The sequence below is a fragment of the Ornithodoros turicata genome, chromosome 9 (assembly GCF_037126465.1).
Source record: "Ornithodoros turicata isolate Travis chromosome 9, ASM3712646v1, whole genome shotgun sequence".
NCBI classification, from domain to species: domain Eukaryota; kingdom Metazoa; phylum Arthropoda; class Arachnida; order Ixodida; family Argasidae; genus Ornithodoros; species Ornithodoros turicata.
In genome coordinates this window covers 39157363-39166908 of record NC_088209.1, presented here as the reverse complement: position 1 = coordinate 39166908, position 9546 = coordinate 39157363, and the positions used below count along the sequence as shown (strand labels likewise).

Sequence of the window (9546 nt, the reverse complement as noted above, 5' to 3'; positions counted from 1 at the left end):
CTTTTGCTTGTTCAGTGAAATAATAAAAATGCTCCTATTGAGCTGAAGCTAAGGACACATATTCAGCTCTTCATTCTGCAAGTGGAATGACAGTGGGAACAGCCACAGAAATTTTGACCTCAGAAGACACCAGGAGGTTAGTCTTACCTTCTTTTGCTTGTTCAGTGAAAGAATAACAATGCTGCTATTGAGCTCAAGCTATAAGAACACATATTCAGCTCTTCATTCTGCAGGTGGAATGCGAGTGGGAACAGCCACCAGGAGGTTAGTCCTACCTTCTTTTCCTTGTTGAGTGAAATAATAAAAATGCTCCTATTGAGCTGAAGCTAAGGACACATATTCAGCTCTTCATTCTGCAAGTGGAATGACAGTGGGAACAGCCACAGAAATTTGGCCTCAGAAGACACCAGGAGGTTAGTCTTACCTTTTTTTGCTTGTTCAGTGAAATAATAAAAATGCTCCTATTGAGCTGAAGCTAAGGACACATATTCAGCTCTTCTTTCTGCAAGTGGAATGACAGTGGGAACAGCCACAGAAATTTGGCCTCAGAAGACACCAAGGGGTTAGTCTTACCTTATTTTCCTTGTTCAGTGAATTAATAAAAATGCTCCTATTCAGCTGAAGCTAAGGACCCATATTCAGCTCTTCATTCTCCAGGTGGAATGAGAGTGGGAACAACCACCGAAATTTCGCCTCAGAAGACACCAAGAGGTTGGTCTTACCTTATTTTCCTTGTTCAGTGAATTAATAAAAATGCTCCTATTCAGCTGAAGCTAAGGACCCATATTCAGCTCTTCATTCTCCAGGTGGAATAAGAGTGGGAACAGCCACCGAAATTTGGCCCCAGAAGACACCAAGAGGTTGGTCTTACCTTATTTTCCTTGTTCAGTGAATTAATAAAAATGCTCCTATTCAGCTGAAGCTAAGGACACATATTCAGCTCTTCATTCTCCAGGTGGAATAAGAGTGGGAACAGCCACCGAAATTTGGCCCCAGAAGACAACAAGAGGTTGGTCTTACTTTATTTTCCTTGTTCAGTGAATTAATAAAAATGCTCCTATTTAGCTGAAGCTAAGGACCCATATTCAGCTCTTCATTCTGCAAGTGGAATGACAGTGGGAACAGCCACAGAAATTTGGCCTCAGAAGACACCAGGAGGTTAGTCTTACCTTTTTTTGCTTGTTCAGTGAAATAATAAAAATGCTCCTATTGAGCTGAAGCTAAGGACACATATTCAGCTCTTCTTTCTGCAAGTGGAATGACAGTGGGAACAGCCACAGAAATTTGGCCTCAGAAGACACCAAGGGGTTAGTCTTACCTTATTTTCCTTGTTCAGTGAATTAATAAAAATGCTCCTATTCAGCTGAAGCTAAGGACCCATATTCAGCTCTTCATTCTCCAGGTGGAATGAGAGTGGGAACAACCACCGAAATTTCGCCTCAGAAGACACCAAGAGGTTGGTCTTACCTTATTTTCCTTGTTCAGTGAATTAATAAAAATGCTCCTATTCAGCTGAAGCTAAGGACCCATATTCAGCTCTTCATTCTCCAGGTGGAATAAGAGTGGGAACAGCCACCGAAATTTGGCCCCAGAAGACACCAAGAGGTTGGTCTTACCTTATTTTCCTTGTTCAGTGAATTAATAAAAATGCTCCTATTCAGCTGAAGCTAAGGACACATATTCAGCTCTTCATTCTCCAGGTGGAATAAGAGTGGGAACAGCCACCGAAATTTGGCCCCAGAAGACAACAAGAGGTTGGTCTTACTTTATTTTCCTTGTTCAGTGAATTAATAAAAATGCTCCTATTTAGCTGAAGCTAAGGACCCATATTCAGCTCTTCATTCTCCAGGTGGAATGAGAGTGGGAACAACCACCGAAATTTCGCCTCAGAAGACACCAAGAGGTTGGTCTTACCTTATTTTCCTTGTTCAGTGAATTAATAAAAATGCTCCTATTCAGCTGAAGCTAAGGACCCATATTCAGCTCTTCATTCTCCAGGTGGAATAAGAGTGGGAACAGCCACCGAAATTTGGCCCCAGAAGACACCAAGAGGTTGGTCTTACCTTATTTTCCTTGTTCAGTGAATTAATAAAAATGCTCCTATTCAGCTGAAGCTAAGGACACATATTCAACTCTTCATTCTCCAGGTGGAATAAGAGTGGGAACAGCCACCGAAATTTGGCCCGAGAAGACACCAAGAGGTTGGTCTTACCTTATTTTCCTTGTTCAGTGAATTAATAAAAATGCTCCTATTCAGCTGAAGCTAAGGACCCATATTCAGCTCTTCATTCTCCAGGTGGATAAGAGTGGGAACAGCCACCGAAATTTGGCCCCAGAAGACACCAAGAGGTTGGTCTTACTTTATTTTCCTTGTTCAGTGAATTAATAAAAATGCTCCTATTCAGCTGAAGCTAAGGACACATATTCAGCTCTTCATTCTCCAGGTGGAATAAGAGTGGGAACAGCCACCGAAATTTGGCCCCAGAAGACACCAAGAGGTTGGTCTTACCTTATTTTCCTTGTTCAGTGAATTAATAAAAATGCTCCTATTCAGCTGAAGCTAAGGACCCATATTCAGCTCTTCATTCTCCAGGTGGAATGAGAGTGGGAACAACCACCGAAATTTCGCCTCAGAAGACACCAAGAGGTTGGTCTTGCCTTATTTTCCTTGTTCAGTGAATTAATAAAAATGCTCCTATTCAGCTGAAGCTAAGGACCCATATTCAGCTCTTCGTTCTCCAGGTGCAATGAGAGTGGGAACAACCACCGAAATTTCGCCTCAGAAGACAACAAGAGGTTAGTCTTGCCTTCTTTTCCTTGTTCAGTGAAAGAATAAAAATGCTCATATTGAGCTGAAACTAAGGACACACATTCAGCTCTACATTCAGCAGGTGGAATAAGAGTGCGAACAGCCACCGAAATTTGGCCTCAGAAGACACCAAGATGTTAGTCTTACCTTATTTTCCTTGTTCAGTGAAAGAATAAAAATGATCCCTATTGAACTGAAACTAAGGACACATATTCTCCTCTTCATTCTGCAGGTGGAATGAGAGGGGGAGCAGTCACCGAAATTTGGCCTCAGCAGACACCAAGAGGTTAGTCTTACCTTCTTTTCCTTGTTCAATGAAAGAATAAAAATGATCCCTATTGAACTGAAACTAAGGACACATACTCTGCTCTTCATTCTGCAGGTGGAATGAGAGTGGGAGCAGCCACCGAAATTTGGCCTCAGCAGACACCAAGTGGTTAGTCTTACCTTCTTGTGCTTGTTCAGTGAAAGACTAAAAACGCTCCCTATTGAACTGAAACTAAGGACACTTATTCAGCTCTTCATTCTGCAGGTGGAATGAGAGTGGGAGCAGCCACCGAAATTTGGCCTCAGCAGACACCAAGTGGTTAGTCTTACCTTCTTTTCCTTGTTCAATGAAAGAATAAAAATGATCCCTATTGAACTGAAACTAAGGACACATATTCAGCTCTTCATTCTGCAGGTGGAATGAGAGTGGGAGCAGCCACCGAAATTTGGCCTCAGCAGACACCAAGTGGTTAGTCTTACCTTCTTGTGCTTGTTCAGTGGAAGACTAAAAACGCTCCCTATTGAACTGAAACTAAGGACACTTATTCAGCTCTTCATTCTGCAGGTGAAATGAGAGTGGGAGCAGCCACCGAAATTTGGCCTCAGCAGACACCATAAGAAGTTAGTCTTACCTTCTTTTCCTTGTTCAGTGAAAGACTAAAAACGCTCCCTATTGAACTGAAACTAAGGACACTTATTCAGCTCTTCATTCTGCAGGTGGAATGAGAGTGGGAGCAGCCACCGAAATTTGGCCTCAGCAGACACCACAAGAGGTTAGTCTTACCTTCTCTTCTTTGTTCAGTGAAAGAATAAAAATGCTTCCTATTGAACTGAAACTACGGGCACTTATTCAGTTCTTCATTCTGCAGGTGGAATGAGAGTGGGAGCAGCCACCGAAATTTGGCATCAGCAGAGACCATAAGAGGTTAGTCTTACCTTATTTTCCGTGTTCAGTGAAAGAGTATAAATGCTCCCTATGGAACTGAAACTAAGGACACACATTCTTCTCTTCGTTCTGCAGGTGGAATGAGAGTGGGAGCAGCCACCGAAATTTGGCCTCAGAAGACAACAAGAAGTTAGTCTTACCTTCTTCTTTCCCTTGTTCAGTGAATTAAAAAAATGCTCCTATTGATCTGAAACTAAGGACACTTATCCAGCTCTTCATTGTGCAGGTGGAATGAGAGTGGGAACAATCACCGAAATTTAGCCACAGAAGACACCAAGAGGTTAGTCTTACCTTCTTCTTTTCGTTGTTCAGCGAAATAATAAAAATTTTCCTATTGAGCTGAAACCAAGGACACACATTCAGCTCTTCATTCAGCAGGTGGAATGAGAGTGGGAGCAGCTACCGAAATTTGGCCTCAGCAAACACCATAAGAGGTTAGTCTTACCACGATTTGAGCACTTTTATTTTTTCACTAAAAATGGCAAAAACTGCCTAACCCCGTCGCCTTTTTAGGGCGTCGCGAAATTCGTGCCGAAATTAAAGCGCAATTCCTGCAGAACGCCTACCCAACGTTCTAGGAGGAACTGACGCGATGCTGAGGACACGAAACGAAACAAACACAACGAATGGACTAAGATACCATGGAGGGGGAGGGGACAAGAAAAGCTTGATTGCAAGAAAAAAGGAAAAATTGGTTAAAAGTGTAGGTTTCTAAGCCTGGCCCATATCCCTAACCCTAACCCTAACCCTAACCCTAACCTTAACCTTAACCCCAACCCCAACCCCAACCCCAACCCTAACCCTAACCCTAACCCAAACCCAAACCCAAACGCCAACCCAAACGCCAACCCTAACCCCAATCCCTTGGTCCTTATTACGCAGGTAGCGTGGGACTGGAAGAAGGATCACCCAAATTTGGTCTCGGAGAACACCCATAGTCGTGCCTGTTTTGGAGTGCTTACATTTAGATGTGATCATGCACTCAGTAGGGATGCTCTTTGTTTTGCAGGTGGAGATCAAGAACATTAAGTGAACAGGGTGAAGCTACTGGTTTGTGAAATAAAAGATGGAAGTGGAGGAGTGAGTTATCATGCTTTCTCCTTTACCTTTTTTTTTCAACAAATTTATTTATTCATGGTAAACGAAGAGTTTCATACACCAAGCTTTTTTTGTTGTTGTTGTTGTATTGGTTAGCCTTAAAAATTGGTTATCCTGAAAGCGCGCGCGCGCGCGCGTGTATATATATATATATATAGGTTGGAGTCTGTGAATAAATCTGGGTTGACATTTCGTCGTCGCGTCGTTGCTCTGTGATTCCGGTCCTTGGATGCTCGTGCTTCACAATGTGTGCCGCATACCAAGTACCCCCATTTTAAAACCATTTTAATACTGGTGATTTGGGCTCGGAAAACACCAAGAGCCAAGGTATTCTATATTGGGCAGGTGGAATGTCGCAGGAAGTCTACTACAACTATGGAGACCATTACATTATGCATTACATTACATTATGCATTACAATCTCAATTCAGGCCTCAATGCAATCCCCCTCTTTTCGTAAAAATTTGTCCGCTTTGTTGCCTAATATGTATTAAAATTAATTTATAGCGCCGTGATGCTGAAGAAAACTTCCGTAATTTAGAATGCTGGAAAGGTAAGCAGCTCTTCCCTCGAAGGCGCTCGAACTGTTGTTGAAAAGTTCGTCCCCGCAAAACGAAGTGCGAGAAGGGGCGAGAAAGATGCACACTCTCCCCCAATCTTAGACTTTATCTACCCTGGAAATCTTTCCGAACTCCTTCAAGAGAAATAGACTCGTCCTGCAGGTAGGTAAAGGACCCCCCCTCCCATGGTCGAGTCCATTTGCTGAGTAGAATAGGCACAACAAGCCTAGCCCCCTAACCCAACCTTACCCTAACCTTAGCACCAACCCTAACCCCAACCCTAACCTTAACCCTAACCTAACCTTAACCCTAATCCCAACCCTTACCCCAAACCTAACCCTAACCCTAATCTCGCCCCTAACCCTAACCTCTCAAGAGAAATTGACTCGTCCTGCGGTGAGGTAAAGGACCCCCCCTCCCATGGTCGAGTCCATTTGGTGAGTAGAATGGCACAACTAGCCTAGCCCCCTAACCCAACCTTAGCCCCAACCCTAACCCCAACCCTAACCACAACCCTAACCTTAACCCTAACCTTAACCCTAACCCCAAACCTAACCCTAATCTCGCCCCTAACCCTAACCTCTCAAGAGAAATAGACTCGTCCTGCAGGGAGGTAAAGGACCCCCCCTCCCATGGTCGAGTCCATTTGCTGAGTAGAATAGGCACAACTAGCCTAGCCCCCTAACCCTAAACCTAACCCTAATCTCGCCCCTAACCCTAACCTCTCAAGAGAAATGGACTCGTCCTGTGGGGAGGTAAAGGACCCCCCTCCCATGGTCGAGTCCATTTGCTGAGTAGAACAGGCACGACTAGCCTAGCCCCCTAACCCAACCTTAACCCTAACCTTAGCCCCAACCCTAACCCCAATCCCAACCCTAACCCTAACCCCAACCCTAATCCCAACCCTAACACCAAACCTAACCATAATCTCGCCCCCAACCCTAATCTCTCGCCCAAATTCGTCATTTTTCGTGCAAAGCTCACAGCGCCCCTAGCGGGGACGTCCGGAACTAATTCAAGGCCACGTTTGAGGTCAAACAAGGTCGTCCAAGGTCAAACGAGGTCAAACAAGGTCAATCAAGGTCAAACGGTAAAATTTTTTCGGGCCGTTTTTGGCAAAATTTGAAAAGTTTTCAAGGCCGTTTTAGAGGTCAAATAGCGGTCAAATAGAGGTCAGTAGAGGTCGTTCAAGGTCGTCTAAGGTGACTTCCTGGGAATGGACTCGTCCAGGGGGGGAAAGGACACCCCTCGGGCGAGTTCATTAGTGGACTCGTCGAAGGGGTGTCCTTTACCTCCCCGGGCGAGTCCATTAATGGACTCGTCCCGTCCAGGGACGTAAAGGACACCCCTTCGAGCACCTGATGCTAGAAGAGTCCACTTTTCCGCATTTGCTTTCTAGGAATTTGTGCAGCATTGTGTTGGGAGGCGCTGCAGTTCAGAAAGAGTAGACTTTACAAAATTTGGCTACGGGACTCCAGATCTTAGGAAAGTCCAGTTCGTGCTTCCTACTACCAGCACTGCTATTAAATTCACCTAAATATTCGTCATCTAATATTAGGCAACTCACCTCTCATCGTCATTCCATCAGAACCACGCTTAATATGACCGCGATTAACAAATAATTTATTAAACATTCAATCAAAGAGACTCAAAGTTAACTACACATTAAAGGCAACTGAGTACCGAAAGAATTGACACCCGATATGAAGTTTTGGGGTCTTCCGCGGCCAAATTTCGAAGAACCGCCGTCTTGTCCCTTTTCACGGTGTTTTCTGCGGCCGAATTTCGGCCTCCTCCTCCTTCTTCTCGCATTCCAGCCTGCATAAGAGTATGTGTTTTGTCATCAAGCAAGAAAACTACCTATGGAGGCAGCCCCCTTTTACACACACTCTAGTATCTTACATCCCACATAACAACGCTCCAAAGGGAGATTGCAAAGGGAGGGAGGCAGAATAGAGAGCACCTTTTACTGAGTGTGTGTGCATAATTTCAGCCCAAGTGGAGCATTTTTATTACCGAGCATGGACAAGTAGGTAAAACTACGTGGTGTTCTCTGAGGCCGAATTTCGGCGGGTTTTTTCCTGTACCATTCGAGCTGCAGAATAAAGAGCTGAGTATGCTTGCTTATAGCCAATTCAGCTGATCGTTTTCGTACAGAAAAAGATGCACTGGCTCGAGTTTGCACGTTACACGGCCGCTTCAGTCCAACGTGTGTCGCGTTTCATAGAAGTCGGCCCAAGACGCACCGTCCCTCTCTGATAGTTCGTGACGTTGCCTGCCTAGGTGTGGCCGAACACGGCAAGCAGTTCCATTAGCATTACCACTACCACCTATGCGGAACCTACACTGCCACCTTACATGTAACATCACGGCATCATTATTACCATTATTACCATTATTCTGGCACAGCACACTGCTCTGCACGAAAACGATCAGCTGAATTCGGTATTAGTTTCTCCTCAACAGGAGCATTTTTTACAATTGAAATTTGACTGAGCTCAGAAAAGAAGGTAATACTAACTTGATGTTTTCCCGAGGCCAAATTTCGGTGGTCGTTATTCCTCTTCCATTCCGTCTGAAAGAAAAGAGCAGGGTATTTGCGCTTAGGTCCAGCTCAATCTGAGCATTTTTATTCTTTCACTGAACAATGAAAAGAAGGTAAGGCTAACCTCCTGGTGTCTTCTGATGCCAAATTTCGGTGGCTGTTCCCTCTCTCAATCCACCTGCTGCATGAAGAGTGAATGTGTGTCCTTACTTTCAACTCAATAGGAGTATTTTTATTATTTCACTGAACAATGAAAAGAAGGTAAGACGAACCTCTTGGTGTCTTCTGAGGCCAAACTTCGGCGGCTGTTCCCACTCTCAATCCACCTGCTGAATGAAGAGTGAATGTGTGTCCTTACTTTCAACTCAATATGAGCATTTTTATTATTTCACTGAACAATGAAAAGAAGGTAAGACTAACCCCCTGGTGTCTTCTGAGGCCAAACTTCGGCGGCTGTTCCCACTCTCAATCCACCTGCTGAATGAAGAGTGAATGTGTGTCCTTACTTTCAACTCAATAGGAGTATTTTTATTATTTCACTGAACAATGAAAAGAAGGTAAGACGAACCTCTTGGTGTCTTCTGAGGCCAAACTTCGGCGGCTGTTCCCACTCTCAATCCACCTGCTGAATGAAGAGTGAATGTGTGTCCTTACTTTCAACTCAATATGAGCATTTTTATTATTTCACTGAACAATGAAAAGAAGGTAAGACTAACCCCCTGGTATCTTCTGAGGCCAAACTTCGGCGGCTGTTCCCACTCTCAATCCACCTGCTGAATGAAGAGTGAATGTGTGTCCTTACTTTCAACTCAATATGAGCATTTTTATTATTTCACTGAACAATGAAAAGAAGGTAAGACGAACCTCTTGGTGTCTTCTGAGGCCAAATTTCGGTGGCTGTTCCCACTCTCAATCCACCTGCTGAATGAAGAGTGAATGTGTGTCCTTACTTTCAACTCAATATGAGCATTTTTATTATTTCACTGAACAATGAAAAGAAGGTAAGACTAACCCCCTGGTATCTTCTGAGGCCAAACTTCGGCGGCTGTTCCCACTCTCAATCCACCTGCTGAATGAAGAGTGAATGTGTGTCCTTACTTTCAACTCAATATGAGCATTTTTATTATTTCACTGAACAATGAAAAGAAGGTAAGACGAACCTCTTGGTGTCTTCTGAGGCCAAACTTCGGCGGCTGTTCGCACTCTCAATCCACCTGCTAAATGAAAAGTGAATGTGTGTCCTTACTTTCAACTCAATAGGAGCATTTTTATTATTTCATTGAACAAGGAAAAGAAGGTAAGACTAACCCCCTGATGTCTT

At 44.0% G+C, this 9546-nt stretch overlaps 1 long non-coding RNA gene across 1 annotated transcript; it reads left to right on the top strand.

Moving 5' to 3' along the window:
• Positions 1-3943: 3943 nt before the first annotated feature.
• On the top strand, positions 3944-4429 carry LOC135367956 (uncharacterized). The gene is made up of 4 exons (XR_010414596.1): positions 3944-4001; positions 4098-4151; positions 4234-4302; positions 4373-4429. It is a non-coding gene; the product is annotated as an uncharacterized LOC135367956 (long non-coding RNA).
• Positions 4430-9546: the final 5117 nt, after the last annotated feature.